The sequence below is a fragment of the Hibiscus syriacus genome, unplaced genomic scaffold (assembly GCF_006381635.1).
Source record: "Hibiscus syriacus cultivar Baekdansim isolate YM2019G1 unplaced genomic scaffold, ASM638163v2 tig00110174_pilon, whole genome shotgun sequence".
Taxonomy (NCBI): Eukaryota; Viridiplantae; Streptophyta; class Magnoliopsida; order Malvales; family Malvaceae; genus Hibiscus; species Hibiscus syriacus.
The window spans coordinates 1212416-1234695 of NW_024062612.1; the positions used below are offsets into that span (position 1 = coordinate 1212416).

The following is a 22280-nucleotide window of genomic DNA, read 5'->3' on the forward strand; positions in this document are numbered from 1 at the left end:
TTTTATATAAAATGTTATATTTCAAATATAACACTAATTTATTTTATTAGATAAAAAAAGTAATCATTTTATTTTTTTCAAAATTATTATTTTTAAATATTTTAAAAAATTTGAAATTTATCCAATAAAAAAAAACATAAAATGAATTTATTTTATTACATAAAAAAAAGTAATCATTTTTATTGTTTCAAAATTATTATTTTTAAATATTTTAAAAAATTTTGAAATTTATCCAATATAAAAAACATAAAATAAATTTATTTTCAAAGTAAAAATTGAAACTAATTCCAAGCCTTGCTGTAATTTAATGAATTTATTTGACATTATATATTTTTATATATGAAAAGAGAAATCAAATAGTGAATCGAAACTCAAACCATCAAATATGTGCCTGTAGGCGGAAAGGCAAGCAAAGAACAACTCACATCTTAACTTATTCCAAGTAGGGGTGTATTCGGTTCGGTTCGGTTTTTTATCAAAAATTGAATCGAACCGAAATAAACAGTTTTTCAAAATTTAAATCGAAACCGAATGGTTAAAAATCGAAAAAATCGATTTCAATTTTTTCGGTTCGGTTCGGTTCGATTTTTTAAACAGTTCAGATTTTTTGGTTCGGTTCAGTTTTTCGATTTTTCAATGAAAAAATCACGTGAAACTATAATTTTTTTTAAAAAAAAATTTGCCTATTCGGTTCAATATGGAACAAATGGGTTCCAGGAAAACCCAAACCGAACTGAATCAAAATAATTAAGATTTAAACCGAATAGAAAATCGAATCATATATATCAAACTGAACCATTTTATTCGATTCGTGTCGATTTTTCGATTTTCTCGATTTCGTTGCTCAACCCTAATTCCAAGCCTTTATATTGTGGCAACGCAAGCCAAAGTTTTAATATGCTTCTTAAGAATATAAAATTTCTTCATTTTTTTCATTTCTTTTAATATATTAAATTAAAGTAATAAATTTCCAAAATAAAGTAGGTAGTTGATTCTTTTAAGAATATGAATTTTTTTTTTCATTTCTTTTATTATTGTAGCTGATACATCCACCCCTTGACTAAAGCATCATAGAAGATTCCGAAACTCGAGCAAGGGGACCTTGGTTATGCAAGTAGAGCTTCATAGCGTCGCCCTTGTTCTAGTCATTGCCATTTGAAGTATCTGGAGATTTTCTAGTCATTGCCATTCGAAGCATTTGGAGATTGATCCACTTGAAACAGTCTCAGTTAAACATTAGCTAAATGTCAGAATAAGAAAATACAGTCGTAAAATGTTTACGTAGCTCATGTTAACTGATATCATCGACTCTTTCACCTCGTGGGACTTTGGTCGACAGCAGTTTCAGAACAGTTATCCATGAGATCCACTGTATCAATAATCACAGTGTGTGAACACGGTAAGTATAAGATATATCCTAGTGCCAAAATTGATTTGTCTCGAGATTACCCAAAATGTAAGAAACAACAAGTAATAAAAAAATGAAAACATTCCTCGGTGAAAAGAAAAATTGGCCCTTGTGATTAAACGCCCAGATGCAATCATTCTCTTTAATGCAATTGTATCAGTTTTTCTTTTCAAATAATTCCCGAGAACACAACATACATATGATTCAAGCCAGATGAATATTTAGGAGTTCCGAACTCCAAGAACTATGAATGGATAGTTCAGAGAGAACTAAAAAAACTCCCATTTTTAATATAAGCATCACTCAGATTCTCTTTACCCACCATAATTGGGCAAGAGTGAAGTAATACCGATGCTAAAAAAATGCGGTCAAATAAAACAACTATATCTATATTCAAGAAATTTAGGAGTTCCCGAACTCCAGAACCATGAATGAAGATTCAGAGAGAACTAAAAACTCCGAACTTTAATATAAGCATCATTCAGATCCTCTTTACCCACCATAACTGGGCAAGAGTGAAATAATAGCCGATGCTAAAAAATTGCGCTAAAATGAAACTACTAGACATCTATACTCCGGTTACAGCCGGATCTAGTCAAGCATGAAATAAAGCATGGCTTGGATTCAAAAACTTTCATTTAGGTCTCCAATTGACCACGATAGTGGCTCAAACAAAGGCAGAGAATCCTGGAATAATATAACCTAGAAATGAACCAGTTATATGTACATTTATAGGAATATTGGACGGCAAAGATCTCAAATTTGAGAATCCAACGGTTCTGATTGGAGTTTTGACTTCAGAGATATACATGGAATTTCAGTTACCGAAAGATCAATGTTACCGCTTGTCTATCTAACGACAGGTCAATATAAAAGGGTTAACTACACTAGTGATCCTTTTTTAGGCTGTCTTGTTAGATCCATAAACGAAAGACTGAATGAGTAAATAAAAAACATATAAAAAAAAAACTGAGCAGGACTTAACGGAAACAAATTGTTGATAGCATCATTATATCTCATGCATTGGAATTGCTGGTTTTGCTCCGGCTGCCATTAAAATTTTGTGTTGCAGGAAGGTTTCTTATCAAGTGGTGAGAGCTTTAAAGGTGTTGAACACAGTTTTCTTGTCTCGCTGTCGCTCTTCCCTGATCTCACATGCAAAGGTTTACAAAAGTTATCTATTTACAGAGCTAGCCGTGTCATTCAAGCTATCATGAGTTGATGACAAACAATCAAAGAAATTTAGCTGGGAAAGATGATTCATTACTGATGGTTTTAGGATTTCCAAAACAGGAAAGTTGCAAAACACTCCGGGTGGAGCACAAGTTTCAGCTTTGAAGGGTTATCTTTAGCCTTTTAATAGACCAAGCATGCATGCTACTTGCATTACGGTATCCTCGTTAGTCTTGTTGCAGTTAACTAGAAATCTGAGCAACTATACATCAGTAGTCAGTGGATGAAATGCAGGCCCGTTTGTTTAGTAACTAGATCGTGAAACTTGACGATGCTTGAAATCAAGCCAATTCAGTGTCAATATATATTATCTGGATTAAGATAAGAAGTTTGAAGCTATCTAGACTACTTGGTATACTATAGCAATTAGTGCTGTCATTTATCTATAAGCCGCTCTTCCAAATGCCAGCATGGTGTCCTCCGAATTAACATGGGAACAAAGAATATCTGTACAAGGTGAGTTCAGAAGGCAATGCAAGAAAAGCAATGGAATAATAAGTAGATTATTTATGCAAAAGGAGAGAAGGTTTCAGATTAGAAAGAGTGTTTGACCAGATTGATGGAGAAAACAGAGAAGCAGCTGCCATGACAGTGGCACCATATCCGAGCAAAAAAAACAAACACAAAATGCACCCATTTGTTTGTTTGTTTTCCTATGATGTCTTCAGTTTGTTGGTCATTATCTGTTGTAGTTTGAGAGATTTAGAGAAGAACACAAGAATGAGGTAATAGAAAAGAGAGAATTTTAGAGAATAGAAAAGATGCTTCATTCATAATCTGAGAATTCAATTACATTCCATCCAGTCTTATTTAGTTACAGGGCTAAAAACGTAAATATAAAGGGTGCCAGCTGGTTGTCCTTGTAACAATTTTCTTTAATCCCTAATTCCCCATTTTCAATCCCCTCTCATGCCGTAATCCCTAACCTTTGATTTCCATTTTCCCCAATTTCTACTACATCTCCACGCTCATCTCCTCCAACCATCATAGTACCCACCGCTGGAAACGATCCTTGTCCCCAAGGATCAAAGCCTGGAAATTGACTTATGAGAATAGTGTAATCCTCCCACGTATCATTGGTTTCATCAAGGTTTTTCCATCGCACCAACAACTATGAGACAAGTTTGTTTTGTCGATTTATTATTCGTTTGCCCATAATCTTATAAGGATCTATTCGTATTTGACCTTCTTCGTCTATGGAAGGAGGCTCCGTCGAAGAAACGACTGAGTTACCCATGTGTTTCTTCAGGAAACTCATATGAAAAACTGGGTGTAGATGGGAGTTCTGAGGTAAATCCAGTTTGTAAGCCACATCTCCAATTCTTTCAACAATTTTGTAAGGTCCATAAAATCGTGTTGCTAACTTTAAATTCCTTCGCAGGGTAATAGAAGTTTGTTTGTACGGCTGTAATTTCAGGTAAACTGAATCTCCCACTTGAAAAGTTCTTTCTGTTATGTTTTTATCTGCATGTTGCTTCATTCTATTGCGAGCCTGTTCTAACTGAAACTTTACTAATTGCCTGATATCTTCTTTGCTCTACATTAATTCTGATATTGCTTGCACTGGACTGTCTATCTGCCATACCATTGTAGGAGGCTTATAGCCATATAGAACTTCAAAAGGTTTCAGTTTAAGAGCAGTATGGTAGGTAGTATTATACCACCATTCAGCATGAGGCAACCACTTAGCCCACTGCTTAGGTTGGAAAAAACACAGACCCCTTAGATTTTGTTCTAAGCACTGGTTTACCCTTTCTGTCTGTCCATCAGTTTCAGGATGGTAAGCAGTGCTAAATAAGGTCTGAGTCCCTAACTGCTTCATTAGCTCTCTTCAAAAGAGGATAGTGAAAGTCTTATCCCTGTCTGAAATGGCCATCTTACGCTGGCCATGAAGCTTATAGATCTGATATAGGTATAATTTAGCCACATCAACAGTTGTATAAGGGTGTGCTAGTGCCAAAAAATGGATATATTTAGTAAATTTGTCAACCACTACAAAAATTCAATTCTTTCTCAATGATGTAGGCAAACCCTCAATGAAGTCCATAGTAATTACTTCCCAAGCCTGATGAGGAATAGGTAAGGGCTGTAATAGTCCAGTTTTAGCCACATGCTCTACCTTAGTATGTTGACAAACTGTACATGTTCTTACATAAGTAACTACCATGGCCTTCAACCTAGGCCAATAGAAGTAAGACCTAATCCTTTTATAGGTATCCTGACTTCCATAATGACCACCATAAGGTGAATCATGTAGTGTCTGAAGTATTTGTAGTCCAAGAGACCCATCAGTCCTAATATAAACTCTATCCTTAAATCTAAGGATACCTCTCGAATACTTCCACTTAATATCAACATTAGGATTAACAGATAAGACTGAAATCCATTGCATAGCTACAGAATCTTCCTTATAACTTCCTTCCACATCCTGAACCCAACTAGGAATGATTATGGTAGTGCCCATAGCAAAACACTGACCTTGATCTTCCCACTGCCTAGATAAGGCATCAGCAACAACATTTGACTTGCCCTTCTTGTTCTGAATACTGTAGTCCAGCCCCATTAACTTAGTCAATCCTTTCTTTTGAATGGCAGTAGTCAGTTTCTGTTCCAATAATTACTTTAGTGGTTTATGATCTATTTTAATTACAAAAGATTTACTCTCCAAGTAATGCCTCCACTTAGAGACTGCCAAAAGTATAACAAGATACTCTCTTTCATAAATAGAGAGTGTTGCATGTCTAGGACTTAGAGCTTTACTTAAATAGGCAATAGGTCTACCCTCTTGAGATAAAACTGCACCAATGCCCCCTGAATTGCATCTGTTTCTAAATAAAAGCTCTTACCAAAATCTGGTAAGGCTAAAACAGGAGCAACACACATAGCCTTCTTCAATTCTTCAAAAGTATTCAAAGTTGCATTAGTCCATTTAAAACTGTCTTTTTTGAGCATCTGAGTCAGATGCTTGCTGATTGACCCATAATCTTTTATAAATCTTCTGTAATAGCCTGTTAGTCCCAGAAATCCACGCAAGGACTTTAATGATTTAGGTACTGGCCAATTCCTCATAGCTTCTACCTTCTTAGGATCTGTAGATACTCCAACAGCTGAAATAATATGACCCAAGTATTCAACTTGAGTCTGTCCAAAGAAGCATTTGGACAGCTTGGCAAATAGCTAATTCTTTTGCAGTACTGCTAAAACCAGTTGTAAATTAGTAACATGATCATTCATAGAAGTACTATAGACTAATATATCATCAAAAAACACCAAGACAAATTTTATAAGGAATGAACTAAATAATTCATTCATTAAGGCTTGAAATATAGCAGGGGCATTAGTAAGCCCAAAAGGCATTACCTTAAATTCATAATGGCCTTGATGAGTTCTGAATGTTGTTTTGTATATATCCTCAGACTTAATTCTGATTTTCCAATACCTAGATCTGAGATCAATCTTTGAGAAATAAACTGCTCCATGTAATTCATCTAATAGATCTTCAACCACAGGTATAGGAAATTTATCCTTGACAGTCATACTATTCAATTTCCTATAATCCACACAGAATCTCCAAGTACCATCATTCTTTTTGATAAGAAGGCATGGAGAAGCAAATGGACTCCTGCTAGGCTAAATAATAGAGTTTGAAAGCATACTAACAATATGGTCATGAGTCCTTGGAGGTGGTAAACCAATAGGCTCAGCAAAAATAGATTGATACCTCTCTAAAAGCAGTTGAAGAGCTGCTGGAATAGGTTTTCTTCTTCAGACATAGTCAACAAAACCATTTGTCCCAAAATAGATGAGTCTGAAGCTGTCATTTTCAATAGAGTAGCCCCTGAAATTTGCTGTAAAAAATAGATGGTTGTTGTCCCTGTATAGTAATATTTTCCCCTTGATGTTGAAAACTCAGTGTCATTTGATTAAAATACATCAAAATAGGACTGAATAATTTCATCCAGTCCACCCCCAACACCATATCACTGTCACCTAGCTTCAGGAGTCTGAAATCATGTACAAAAGAATGCCCTTGCATTTGCCACTCCACCTTATTACACCTTGCTGAACTATAAAGTTATCCATTGGCTATTGTAATGGCCAAAGGATAAGATGTAAGTATATGTATACCAGCATCAGCCCACTGTGGAGTAAGGAAACTGTGAGTACTCCCACTGTCAATCAAAATACTGAGTGGTCTGCCTTGAATTGTTCCTTGAATCCTTAATGTATTATGGCTAATGCAGCCAGTAATAGCATTCATAGAGATTTCCAGATTCTCCTCTTCCTGCATCATTTGATTATCTGATTCCATTGGAGCAGTGTCTGTAAGAACAATAGAATCATCTTCAATCATCATATTTAAATTCCTTGTCTTACACTGATACCCTGGAAGAAACTCTATCCATATTTGAAACAAAGATTGTTTTGTCTCTTGTAATCCAATAAGTTTTGTTTAGGGTTTGAAACTGCTGTGCTCTTGGTAATTACTGGCAGTGAAGCTGGTTTAGAATTAGTACTGGGGTTTGGGTAGGGTGGGTTTTTAAAAGAAGGTCTCCATCTTTTGTTTTCAAAGTCAACAACTAATTCATAAAGTTTAGCTTCTTTGCATGCTTCAGGCAAATTTTTAGGATTTAAAGCCTTCAACCTGTGTTTAATATCCTTCTTGAGTCCACTGATAAAGAGTGACACAAAGAAATCCTCATTTAGTGTAGGATTTTGTAATAACATATAAGGTTGTAACTCCTCAAAATTTTCTTGGTAAGCCTCAACAGTCCTCCTCTGAGTCAGCTTAGTAAATTCTTCTACTATATCAGAAAAAGACTTGTCACTAAATCTATGACAAAGATCTGCTTCAAATTCGTGCCATGTAATATGGTGTTTCTACATAATATACCCATCAAACCAAACCTCTGCTTTCCCAGTTAAGTACATAGTGGCTATTTCTACCCTCTGCTCTGTAGGAACATTACACAGAGAAAAGTATTTAAGACATTTTTGAAGCCACCCCTAGGATTGACCCCTTCAAAGAATGACAAATTAATTTTAGGCCTATGCCACATAGACCTTGAACTGATTAAAGAACTTCCTGGACCTCTTCTTTCTATTTCAGACCCCAATAAGACAGGTCTAGATTCACTATTTTCACCTATCTGATTTCCATTTTTAAGGACCGCATAATCATCAAGTTTAACTTGTAATATCCTAGGCTCATCTGTTTTATAAGTAAATCTGTATTTGTCTTTTACCACAGTCACCAAAACATGACTTTGCTCTCCATATTTAGAAGCATTAGGAGCTTGTACCTGGTCATCAGCAGATTGATTTTGGTCTTCCTTCCTCCTAGTCAAAATCCTCAAGATTTCCTCCACATATTCATGATTTGTAGTCATTTTAGACTCCAATGTGTTAATCCTATTTTCTTGAGTCTCCCACCATTTAGTTAGATTAGACTCATCTTTTCCTTGTTTCTCCAAAGTTGTTAGTTCCTCCATTTGCTTTTGCAACCCAGACAATTCAGCTTCCATACTCTGATTCTTCTTTATCATGCTCGTTGATTTTTCCAGAAACCGAGGCTCTCGATACCAATTTGTTGTAGTTTGAGAGATTTAGAGAAGAACGCAAGAATGAGGTAATAGAAAAGAGAGAATTTTAGAGAATAGAAAAGATACTTCATTCATAATCTGAGAATTCAATTACATTCCATCCAGTCTTATTTAGTTACAGGGCTAAAAACGTAAATATAAAGGGTGCCAACTAGTTGTCCTTGTAACAAATTATAACTGACTAATTTTCTCTTCATTTCTCTGCAGGTACTTGGTCTGCTCTACTTGTTCTGGGCTGAAGACTCCGACTGCTCCACTTCAACTTGCACAGGGTATACAATTTGATCTGCTTCCAAGGGTAAGTACATCATTTCCCCTTCTCAATCTTCAATCCCTAATTCCCCATTTTCAATCCCCTTTCCTGCCATAATCCCTAACCTTTGATTTCCATTTTCCCCAATTTCTACTACATCTCCATGCTCATCTCCTCCAACCATCACATTATCACATCTATATATGTCTGTAATGGAACTGCAATAGTTTCTAGTGAAGTCTGGTCTTCTGTAATTTTATATTTATAGTTTTCATGCTACTATATATATAAATGCTCGACTTTGAGAGCAAACTATAAGATTTCAACTACAGCAGCTATGATGAATTTTGTTCAACATCATGCTTTTCATTTTTTATTTTCTCCTACAAGTTCAAGCTTGAAATTTAAGATTTTAAATGAAATATACTTCTTTTTCTAAAAATATTTTTATATTACATTTTTCATTTAGAATCCTCTCAAGTTTCAGCTGTATTTTTGTTATTATATCCTTCAGAAACTATTCATAGAATTCTCATGGGATGCTGCAATGGTAGATCTAGTACTAACGTGAGGAGTTGGTGAGGGCGATGGATTTTTGCCTATCTCGAACCCAATTCAATTTAAAGAGCTAAATAATAATAAAAAATCAACCCGGTTAAGTTCAAAAATTTTCTTGAACCGAGATTTAATCGAAGTCAAACTCTGACTCGTAATGTTTTAATTCACAAAACAAATAAAGAAACGAAGAGGATATTGAAAAAAACAGAGTGAAGTAACAAAAAAAAAGATATGATTCTAAAAATATAATGAAGACTGAAGTGAAGAATGATATTTATGAATATATCATCTTATAGCAATATTTACAATAAAGGAATGATGTCTCATAAACATTATAATATAGTGATATTTTACAAACATCTTAAAGTGTAACAGGATGAGATATTTTTAAATTCGATCACCAATAAATCTTATTCTTTTTCTAAATAAATTTAAGTAAATATGAAATTTTATTTTAAAATAAAAAATTAATCATATGAATCAAAACTGGTCGGATTAAAATAATTTTACCATCGTATACTTGTAAAAGACATGGAATCTGTTGTGAGGTTAATAGTTAGTTAGTTAGTTAGATAAGTAAATAGTTGCAACTAATTAATTAGAGGGTAATTATGATTGTATATATATCATGATTGTAAAGCTTCAAAATATATTGCATAAAGAAAATTTCTCAAACACATTGAGTTTCTTATTCATTCCTTATTGACCTAACATTAGTTATGCAACTATCGCTTCATCATATGCCTTCGATGATCGCATTTTTGTCTTTGACATGGTATTAGAGTTAGGAATGACGACTTGATTCTATCCAGCTGGTTGTTCCGATCTTCTAAGAGCCTGATTGTAAGCTAAGCATGATCTGTTTGGTTACTTGTTCCCTCTTCTTCTTCGTTTCACATTTTTTCTGTTGTGTTTTTCACTTTTCTTGATCATGGTAAATCTTCAAGAAATCCAAGTTGATCCTTCTCATCAATTATATTTGTATCCCTCAGATACTCCAAAAAAGTTGTTAGTTTCACATCAAATTACAGGAATAGAGAACTACAATCTTTGGAGCAGATCAATGAGAATAGTTTTGCTTGTCAAGAATAAAATTGGTTTTGTTGATGGTTCTTGCTCTAATGATTATACGATACTCGAGCTGCAACCATAGTGGGATCGATGTAATACTCTTGTGCTATCTTGGATCTTGAATACAGTGAGCCAAGAACTTTCAGCATGCATTGTTTTTACGTCAAGTGTGTAACACCCTATACCCGGTCACGTAGAACCACCCGGGTACCTGAGTACACATTAGAACCCAAACCTTGTTGGATAGAAAAGAAACCCTAATCATGCGTACTATGTGAAAGCATACAAATTTAAATCATATATCATGCAACATATGACAACAGATAAACAAACAACATTTTAATATCACCTAAATAATCGAGGCATTGCAAGATATATGTTATTGTGGAAACTGAAAAAAGATTTGTTTTTCAGTATTTTTTCTCATTGATTGCAGCATACAAAGTTAGCCTTTTATAGACTAGAGTTTTACTAGCTAGGGTGCTTAACAACTACACAAATATTTGAAATTTAAAGTATAGATAAAGTCAATCTAATCTAAACTAACAAATAACAAAATAACAAACTAACTAAATGTATTCACAACTCACACTCCTCCTCAAGTTGGCGAATATACATTGTATAATCCCAGCTTGCACACAAAATTATCAAAACTTGATTTTGGTAGTGCTTTGGTAAGCACATTAGCTAACTATGATTAGAAGAAATATAGGATAACTTAGCTGCTCCACCATTAACCTTCTCAAAAATAAAGTACATATCAATCATGAACATGCATAGTACGATCATGATGAACAGGGTTTCTAACAATCATGATGGCAAATTGATTTCACTAAAAATTCAGAACTTGTCATCTTGATTCAGCTGCAATTCCTTAAGTAGCCTTAACAACCACATCCCTTCACAAATTCCAAAAGCTATAGCTCTATATTCTACCTCAACAATGCTCCGTGAAACAACTGATTGTTTCTTGCTTCACCATGTCACTAAATTCCTCTACACAAAAGTACAATAACCAGCATTTGATCTTCTCTCTGTCAACTCTCCAGCCCAGCTCGCATCCGCATAATTCTTTATTGTTCTATCTTCAGATTATCGAAAGATTAAACCATGACCAGGGTAGACTTTAAGTACCGTAGTATTCTATGGGCAGCAGTAAGATGCTCTTTTCTAGGATCATACATATGTTAGCTAATAATATTAACAGGAAATGCTATATCAGGCCGAGTTAAGGAAAAATAAATAAGTTTTGCAACCAACCTTTGGTATTGCTCCTTATCCATGGAATCTCCCATGTCTCCCTTATTCATCTTCAAACTTGTATCCATTGGAGTTGCCACAGGCTTGCAACCTAACATCCCAGTTTCAATCAAGAGATCAAGAACATACTTTTTTTTTATTAATGACAATTCCTGAATTTGATCGAGCTACTTCCATTCCTACGAAATATCGTAATTTACCCAAGTCCTTTATTTCAAACTCAGTATTCAACAATCTTTTCAACCTGTCAATCTCACACACATCATCACCAATAATAACAATATCATCTACGTACACAATCAATATAACATATTTATTACTAGGTGTTATCTACACAAAGAGTGTATGATTAGCCTGACATTGCTTGTAACTATCACTAAGAATTACCTTTTTAAATCATTCAAACCAAGCACATGGGGACTGTTTAAGGCCATAGAGAGCCTTTTGAAGTTTGCAAACTTCTGAGTCTTTGAGTCTGTTTTCAAACCAGAAAGAAACCTCATATACACATCTTCATCTAGTCTCCCATTTAGAAAGGCATTTTTTATATCCAGTTGATGAAGCTCCCAATCCTTATTAACAGCTAGACTAAGCAAAACCCGCACGGTATTAAGTTTAGCTACTGGCGCAAACATATTTTTATAGTCAATTCCATGGGTATGAGTAAAACACTTGGCCACAAGCCTAGCTTTATACCTCTCTTCGAGTGGTACTTCATAACAAATACCCTTTTACAGCCAACAAGTTTCTTCCCTTTTGGTAGATTAACATGATCCATGTGCCATTTTTCTCAAGAACTCCAAGTTCATCTTCAACTTCCCTTTTCCATTTCGAATCCTGTAAAGCCTCCTCTATAAATGTTGGTATTTGCAGCATATCTAAGTTGGCTGTAAAAGCTTTAAAAGAAGGCATTAATCTTTCATAGGTAATAAATCTTTGTATCGGATGTTTAGCACATTGTCTAACACCCTGCTAAAATCAAAATTATATTCATTAAAAGGAACTTCATTACCTTCATTACTTTGTGAAGCAACCGGGCTGAGTGCCAACTCTCGACAAGCACTAGACTGTAAAATAACCTTTAGAATAGGTTTCAGGCATTGTGTATAAACTCGCAAGGTCTCAATATGAGTATTTGGTGGAGCTGAAGTATGTGAAGGACTAATGGGGGACATAGCAATATGAGTAGGGATAGAAATGTGACTTGAAAAATTGTTTGAGACAGAAGTTGACACAGGTTTCAGCTGGATTTTGGCTAAACTTTTGAGGCTGCGAGATCTTGCGAGTAATCTGTTTCCTCCTGGTACTAATTTGTGCCTTATTAAAGGCAAATGGGTATAGGACTGTATTAGAGTTAGAAGGGAGAAGGTGAGTTGGCATAAGCTTATCTGGTTCCCGTCCCATATTCCCAAATTCTCCTTAATCTCGTGGATGGCCATCCTCGATCGGCTGTCAACTAAAGACAGGCTTTCCTGTTTTGGTTTAGCTGTTGATGCTTCTTGTTTGGTATGTGGTTCGGACTCTAAATCAAGGGATCACTTATTTGCTGCTTGTCCTTTTGCTATGGATGTTTGGAACACTATTCTAAGCCTTTGTGGTACTCGTTGTGCTACTCTTACCTGGGATCAGCGCCTTAGTTGGATGGTTGGAAACCTGAAGGGCAAAACTTTTCGGGTACGGATTCTAAAACTTGCTTGGACTGGTTTTTGTACTATATTTTGGAAGAGCGTAACTATAGGCATTTTAGAGGCATCTCAAGCTCAAGTGAGGTAATTGTAAAAAGAATTAAGGAGGCAGTGAAAGCAAAATTGTATAGCCTTAGTTTACATAGAGTAGATGATGGTAATAGATTCTTGTACATAAACTGGGAACTGTTTTAGTTTGTGACAGTTCATTTTGTAGCAGCTAAGCTGCGGTTGTTTTTGGATGGAATATAATTTACTTATCCAAAAAAAATATCTATAGAAACAAAGGTTTTGTGAGTAATTGGAGAATAACATTTGTAACCCCTCTTAAGAGAAGAATACCCCCAGAAAATACATTTGTGTGACCATGGATCCAGCTTAAAACGAGTAAGATTTGTGTTTTGAACAAAGACAGTACAACTAAATACTCATAAAGGAATAGTAGAGGACATAGGTTTAAAAGAAGGATAATTAGCTAATAAAACATCCCGAGGAGTTTGAAAATTTAATACCTTACTAGGCATTCGATTAATTAGATATGTGGCAGTCAAAAGAGCTTCACCCCAAAATTGTTTATGAACATTCGTAGAAAAAAGTAATGCATGAGTTACCTCTAACAAATGCATGTTTTTCTCTCGGGAACCCCGTTTTGATGAGGAGTATCAACACAATAAGTAAGTTGTACTATGCCCTTCTCTCGAAAAAAAATCACCTAAGGTGTTTGCAAAATACTGTCGCCCATTATCGGATTATAGGAGTTTGAAATTGAGTTTCAGCCATAGCAAAAAAATTCTTAAAAAGATGGACAGTTTCATATTTGTTTTTCATTAAATAAGTCCAGGTAATCCTATTATGATCATTAATGAAAATGAAAAACCAACGGCAGCCATTAATAATTTTGACCATAGAGGGGGCCCAAATATCACTGTGGATTAATGCAAAAGGTTTCGAAGGTTGATACAAAACTGGTGGATACGAGCTTTTAGTGTGTTTAGCCAATTTACGAATGGAACATTAAAATGAATTAGGCTTTTTATTCATGAATAAGTGGGGAAACAATCTTGCCAAATAGTGAAAGCTAGGATGTCCTAATCGATAATGCCATAGCATCACATCATCATTTTTTTTTCTAAGGAAAAAGAACAAATGGAAGAAAAAAAACCACTTAAAGTAGGTGAAGGCTGCCGAAGGAGGATGACATAGAGCCCATTTGACAGTCTAGCATTGCCAATCGTCTTCCTCGAGTCTATTGTCTGTAAAGTACAAATATGATCAGTAAACATAGCAATACAATTTGAATCTTTAAATAATTTACTGATAGAGAGTAAATTGCATGATAAGTTAGGAACATAAAGAACATTCTGCAAAATTATGTCCTTATTTATAAAAATAAATCCACTTCCTGCAATTTCAGACAAGGAACCTTCTATTATTCGAATAGTTGATCGATTATGAGGAACCCGAAACTCACAAAAAAGATTGCAATTTCCAGTCATGTGATCAGAAGCCCCAAAGTCAACTCTCCAATTTGGCGCATTCTTTGCAGTGAAGAGCAGAAGAAGAGGTGGTATTATTTGGAGAATCTCAAGTAGCTAGATTTGTATTCAAAGGAACAAGAAATTGCCCAAACAGCCACTGCAGATCATCAATTTACTGTTTGGTAAAGCTACTGGACATGCCACTCTTGGCCATATGAGAGTGAGTCTCTTTGTAAAATCTTCTAGAAGAAGATTTCCAATCTATTGGTTTTCCATGAAGCTTCCAGCATTGGTCTCGAACATTTCCTGTGCGCTTGCAGTAATCACACCATGGTTTTCCTTTATGGTTTTGATTTGGAGAGGATGAATGAGTGAGCAATACCAATCCATCAATAGCAGCAACAACAGTATCAAGCATCAATGTCCGCCTACTTTCTTCTCGTCAAACCTTAGAGAACACTTCACGAATAGAAGAAATAGTCTTTGTGGAAAGAATCCTGCCACGAACAGCATCCAAGTCGTTACTTAATCCACTCAGAAATTGAAAAATCCTTTGTTGAGTAGAGATCGTTTTGTAAAGGACTACATCATTCGGAGTTTCCCTATTATTAGTAGCATAGAGATCAAGTTGCTGCCAAAGATGAGTGAGAGTATTGTAATAAATTGCGACAGTCATCGGTTCTTGTTTGAGAATCGCATCCATAATTTCAATCCCAAAAAATTTAGAAACGTTATTTGAACTAGAATAAGTTTCACGGACTGCACACCAAATGTCATGGCCAGTAGCATAAAGGAGAAAATTCTCCCTAACAGCAGGTGCCGTAGAATTGATCACCTATTTGTCAAGTCTGGTTCAAGAGTGGTGAGTTGTTGAATCTCACAAGAATTAAATCTAATCTTCCCTTTTTCCAGTAATGAATAACTTTATTGACTGTGACCATTGAAAATAAATATGGCCCAGTAATTTGTGGTATATGACTGTCGAATTCAGGGATTCTGAAACATCATCAGAACCAAAAGTTGGTTTTATGATAGAGTGGACATTATTTAAAAAAGAATTGGTCATCGCTAGGTCTTTAGAAACCGGAACCTAAGCTGATACCATGTGAAAACTGAAAAGAGATTTGTTTTTTCAGTATTTTTTTTCTCATTGATTGCAGCATACAAAGTTAGCCTTTTATAGACTAGAGTTTTACCTAGCTAAGATTCTTAACAACTATACAAACTAACTAAATGTATTCACAACTCAATTATTAGCTAAGTACGGCAAATCGGTAATTTCACATCATCGTGTAATTCAACCTAGTAATATTGAATTAAGTTACCAATATTAATTATTAATCCTTAATTAGTGACATGCAAAATTCCAGATTAATCGAACATCAAACATGGACCTAATTGAACATGTTTTTCTACAGACTAAAACGTAAAATTTTTCAAAACATGAAAATAAACCAAAAATATGAAATTGAATGTTTCATTATAAAATTATTATCATTATAGATTCATAGAACAAATTTCAACAAAATACGAGTTAAAACCAAATTTTAATTGCAAAATCATGTTTCTTGATCAAATTGAATACATTTTAAAGTTCAGGGACAATCCAAAGACTTAGGAACACTTTAGATCTTTAATGAAAGCAATATTACAAATTTTCATCGAGCAAACAATGAAAGGATCGATCCTTTGCAAAACAGTGGGTTTGGGATTAATCCTTTAGGGGAGGGATCAATCATTTGCATAAAAGGGTCAATCCTTTTTAGCAATGGATCAATTCTTTTTCTATAAAATGCATAAAATCATACTATTATGCATGAACATGCGTCCAATTGGTCATGCAATCGATCCTAGGGTCTACAAACATGCTTGAACACCCTTAAACTACTTAGAACATGTTATAATACATATATAGCCTACTTCATAACATCATTTAACATAACATAAAAGTATTTAGCATCCAAAGTCAAATTTTGCATAGAAAGTCATCTTAAACACAAATTATCTAACCATTTTGTGCATTATTGGTCATTTCATGCATCCTAAGGGCGAGCCTAACATGTTATATTCACTTAATGTCACTTGTCTAAATGGTCAAATCACTTATTTAAGGCATATAACAACATTTGATAACTTATGGAATACTTGAACATATCGCAGAACATGTATTTTAACATCAATAATCATCATTTCACTATTTACTCAAGAATCGAAGTACAACATAGGTTATTATTGGTCACTTATGCACTAGCAAGAGTCACAAGAACAAATCAACTTAAAGCTCAATTAAGAATCCCATATTGCCTCAAAATAAAACCAAGGTTCAAAATAACTTTACAAAAGCTTGCTTGCTTTGATTAACACCAAGTGTCTTACCCCTCAAGCTCTCAAATCGACAAGTAGATATCTGAAAAATATTAAACAGTGAGTGCTAGCTATAAAGCTTGGTGAATGACTTAACATTCAAATATGATGTACATGCCAAGGCTAAATGAAAGCATACCTAAATGCCATGAAACCTTACTTGTTTTTACCTCAATGATCAACAATGTTCACTTAATGCATCATAAATCCACACAAAATCCAAATTATAAACATGTTTTATATCATCATATACCTTACACCAAATCATATGCACACATGCACAATTACCTTTTCGGTAAAGTCACATACAATACATGCATTGTTTCCATTTAAGATCAATGGCCTTTTGTTCATAACACAACTAACTCATTAGATAAACTGAATCCATACAACTCCCCTTTATTTTTGGATTTGCTTAGGTCCAAAAACCATGTATTTCGGAGCAAAGCTCAACGCACCAACCTTACCCCGTATAACCCTTTGTTCACACACATAGAAAACCATATAGCACTCTTTCCTAGGCATGTGTTTCATATCCAAAGGTCCCATTAAGAACAAATAGTCAATTGATCTAAGTTCATCAAGAGTGGTTATCAAATGATGCATAGCTTATACACATAATCACTTTCAAAATACACTTTGAAACATTTATCGGAAATGATTTTCATGATCAATCTTAAATGGACAATGAAATGCTCACTCATCCATGTACAATTTCACTTATATATACACTTTCAAAAACACTTTTAAAACCACTATGCATCAATTGCAACACAAACACGATTCACATAACATATCTACATTTTATATCACTTTCCACATCAATTGCACATTTCCAATTCACATTCCATAAATCATATTCTTCCAATGCACCATAATTCATAACCATCATGTCATGTCATATATATACACTAACATTGATCACATACTTTCATTACATCATAACTCATATCCAACATACCTTAATACTCATGCTTGCTAACACCATTCGTTTCCAATGCATCACAAATAATAATTAACATATCACAATTCACATGATTATCTCAATCATATTCTTTCAATATGTTTTTATCTCATAGTCAACATACTTTTATACACATGCTCCTAATGATAATTTACTTCCAATGTTTCATAAATCATGTCATAACTTATATGCTCACTTTGATCACGTGCTTTTATATACACACCACAAATCCATATGATCAATTACCAACAACAAGTATACTTATTTTAGAACCTAAGATTCAGAGTTCGCATATAATTAAACCTTCATTCAGCATTGAACACATTCATCACAAGTGAAAGGACAACAACTCACCTCGGTGGCGCAACCAAGCAATTCAACCTCAAACACTAACCAAACGATTATCAAAAAATTAATGCACCATTTTCCCTCAATCATGCGCATATTAGGCACCTTAGAAAACAAAATGACACATCAAAATCCTATCCAAAACATAGCAGAATTTTCAAATTCCAAAATAGAGAAAAAGACCGAAATTATCAGAAATCTTACTGGAACGACTCTCCAAGCCTTCAATCCAATCAACACATCAAGAACAACTAATATAAAAAACTCATCTAGAAACCTTACAATTGACATCAATTAACTCTAATTCCTAGATTTTCGAGAAACATCAAAATCAAGCTTGTTTTAAAGAATTTCTTATCCAAATCAAATCAAATGCAATTGAAAATTATTTTAATATGGTAATAATATCATCATAAACACCTTAATCAACAAAATAAAATCTTGGAAATTGATCAATAAAAATAGCACATTAAATACCTCAAAAAATCAAGTTTAATTCACAAACATCTTTTTTTTAAAAATTGATTAATTGCAATCATCAAATCATTGAATCATTAATCGTTGAAGCACAAAAAGGAAAAGATAAATACCTTGTTGGAAAAGAATATGTAAATATGAAGAGATCAACAATGGTAACTCCAAGAAACAAAGGAGAAAATAGCAAGAGAAATGAAATTAGATCAACCTTGACTAACTAAAGAAAATCAAGATGAAAGGAATAAGAATCAATCAGAAAATGAATAGGAAATGAAGAAGAAGAAGAAGAATTTTTGGTGATGAGAGCTTTTGGTAGAATTTAAGAGAGAATTACAAAAGTGTTTGGATGAGAGAATGAAAATAACGGTTAATGAAAATTAGGAATGAAAATGAGAAAGAATTAAGAAAATGAATCTAGATAGAAAATTGGAAAAAATGAGATGAAAGATACGATTAAGTTTGGGGGGGAACCATCCACACAAGCCTTGGTAAAACTAGCTTGATAGATTTTGATTTATGATCCTTTTACATTTTAGTCACTAAAATCCAATTTTTCAATTTTGTCATTTATTAAACATTTATTTTATTATTACTATAAATCGTATTTAATATTACAAAAATCGTTTAAAATTTTGTATCAATAATTATAATTTTGAAAACCAAAATATTATTTTTATTGAAAACTCTGGAAAATCACTTGACTACTGACCCGAACTTTGAGATGTTACAAAGTGATTTTCTGGTGTGGATAGATCTTAAAGAGCGTTTTGATAAGATGATGGCTCGAGGATATATTTCTTGTATCGGGACATCGTTATGTATGTTCAGGGTACAACGACCATTTCAGCTTATCATACCAAGCTTCAACTTTTTTGGATGAATATGACGTCATTGCTCCTTTGGCGTTGTGTGGCTGTGAAGCAGCGAGAAAGAACACTAAACTAGTGAAGCAATAAATATAGTTTCAGTTTCTTATGGGATTAAGTGAATCTTATTCAGTGGTTCGCAGTCAAATTCTTTTGATGAATCCGTTACAACCCGTAAATCAAGCATATTCTATGCTTATTCAAGAAGAAAGCAACGACAAAATTCAGGAAAAGCGTTGATGATTTTTGAACCAACTATTTTATATTTGAATTCTTTTAACGCACAGTCAAGAAGAAAATTTAACAGTGTGTGTGATCAATGCCATATCAAAGGACACAAGAAGGAGACATGCTACAAACTAATTGGCTATCTAGCAGATTTTAAGTTTACCAAGAAAAGAGCAAATTCTGCAAATAGTGTAGTGACAGTGGATCTGAGTGAAAAAACATCTTCTGATGATAATATACACTTGAATGATTTACAAGCACCCTTGTTCACACTAGAACAGTATCAGTAGATTCTGAATTTATTGGGAAAAGAATCTGCTGTACAAGCTGCAACATATATGGCAGGTATTGATGTTAATTCCACTTTGAATCAAATTTGGATTCTTGACACAGGAGCCATGAACCACATGACATTTAATCTCGAGTTTTTGAGTTCTTCTATAGCATGTGATTCTGCATCGTTCATTCAATTGCCAAATGGTAAAACAACCAAAATTGCTCACGTTGAAACTATCCCTTTTCACCTACCCAAACTTTGACTAAAGTTTTACATGTCCCTGATTTTCACTATAACTTGTTATCGGGTTCTCAGCTTACCAAGGAACTTTACTGTTGTATCATTTTTTATCTACATTTTTGTCTCCTACAGGACCTTTACAATGGGCAGACGAAGGGGATTGATTTAGTCCAAATCAGCTTATATACTCTTCAACCGAATGTTGTATCTTCATCAAAGATGTCATTACCTTTGTTAGCCAATTCAGATTCTTGTTTGTCTTCTACTGTTTCATGTACTCATAAATTTGCAAACTCTTGTATCTTATGGCATGCTAGACTTGGTCATTCTTCTTTAAATACCATGAATAAAATGGCTCAATTAGATTATAGTCTTGTTCATTTTGATCATGTTAAGCACTGTGGTGTTTGTCATCTTGCCAAACAGTCTCGTTTGTCATTTCCCGTTAGTAATTCATGTGAAGATAAACCTTTTTCACTTATACATATTGACTTGTGGGGGGCATATCGTATTTTGACGCATAGTGGGCACAAATATTTTTTAACTATAGTTGATTATCATAGTAGGATGACATGGGTCTACCTTCTTCGACTTAAGAATGATGCCATGGTGGTACTAAAATAATTTATTGTTTATGTTCAAAATCATTTTTCAGTCCATGTTAAAACGATTAGGAGTGATAACGATACAGAATTCTTTAATGATGAGGAAAGTGAGTTTTTTTCTTTCAAGAGTATTGTCCATCAAAACTCATCCGTTCGCACCCCTCAACAAAATGGGGTAGCTATACGTGCCCTTAAGTTTCAATCTTATGTGTCTAACTAATTTTGGGAGAGTGTGTCTTGATAGCTTGTTACAAAATAATATGGTTTCCTACTTCAATTCTAGGGTGGAAGTCTCATTTTGAAATTCTTTATAATAAGGTTCCAAATTTATCTCACCACAAGGTGTTCGGGTGTCTTTGCTATGCCACAATGTTGCATATCATGATAAGCTATCCTCGAAATCCATTTCTTCCGTTTTTATGAGATACTCCACTATACAAAAAGGATATGTGTTGTTACATATTCATTTTAATTTTTTTTTGTAAGTCGGGATGTTATCTTCCATGAAGACATTTTTCCCTTCAAGAACCTTGATAAAACTTCTCCTTTGTTTCCTATTACAACCTTAACCCATAGTTTAGATCACATTTTTTTAATATACTTGTTATTCATGTGCATGAAAACCTTGAAGAACCTTTTACTCCACAAAATGGTGTTTCTCCTTTACCTGAGTCACCTCCTGACGTCTCATTACCTAGATCATCCGATGATTTTTTTTACCTGAATCACCTGCTGTTGAACTCATGTCACCAGGGTCACAACCTTCACATGATCCCCCACATTTGAGAAAATCGTCTAGGATTTCTAAACAATCTTTGTGGCTGTCAGATTTTATTTGTTCCTCTAATCCTTCTTCATCTACCTCATTTCTTATAGGTTTGTATCCCATTTCTGATTGTATTTCATATGACCACTGACCCATTTATTCTCAAGCTTTTGCTGCCTCATTATCTTCTATTATTGAACCTGAGACGTACCAAATGGAAATTGTTGATGAACAATGGGTTGAAGCTATACAACAGGAGATTCGGGCTCCTGAAGTAAATGACATGTGGGAAGTTATTGATTTGCCCCTGGAAAGACACATATTGAATGCAAATGGGTGTACAAAATTAAATATATTTCTGATGGATCGGTTGAGAGGTTTAAAGCGCGATTGGTCGTTAAGGGCTAACCAGCGTTAAGGTATTGGCTTCTATGGTACTCTTTCTCTTGTGGAGAAGCAAGTTACATTTTGTATCATGATTTCTTTGACAGCTATGAATAAATGGTTGTTGTATCAAATGGACGTGTTTAATGCATTTCATCAAGGTGATTTGCATGAGGAGGTCTATATGATGCTTCCTGATGGTTTTCGCAACC

General features: G+C 34.3%; 1 long non-coding RNA gene across 1 annotated transcript; it reads right to left on the reverse strand.

Annotated features, from left to right (window-relative positions):
- Nucleotides 1-1627: 1627 nt before the first annotated feature.
- On the reverse strand, nucleotides 1628-16711 carry LOC120216964. The gene is made up of 3 exons (XR_005525113.1): nucleotides 16701-16711; nucleotides 1866-1965; nucleotides 1628-1686 (listed from the first exon to the last, which is right to left on the reverse strand). It is a non-coding gene; the product is annotated as an uncharacterized LOC120216964 (long non-coding RNA).
- Between the last annotated feature and the right edge of the window lie 5569 nt (nucleotides 16712-22280).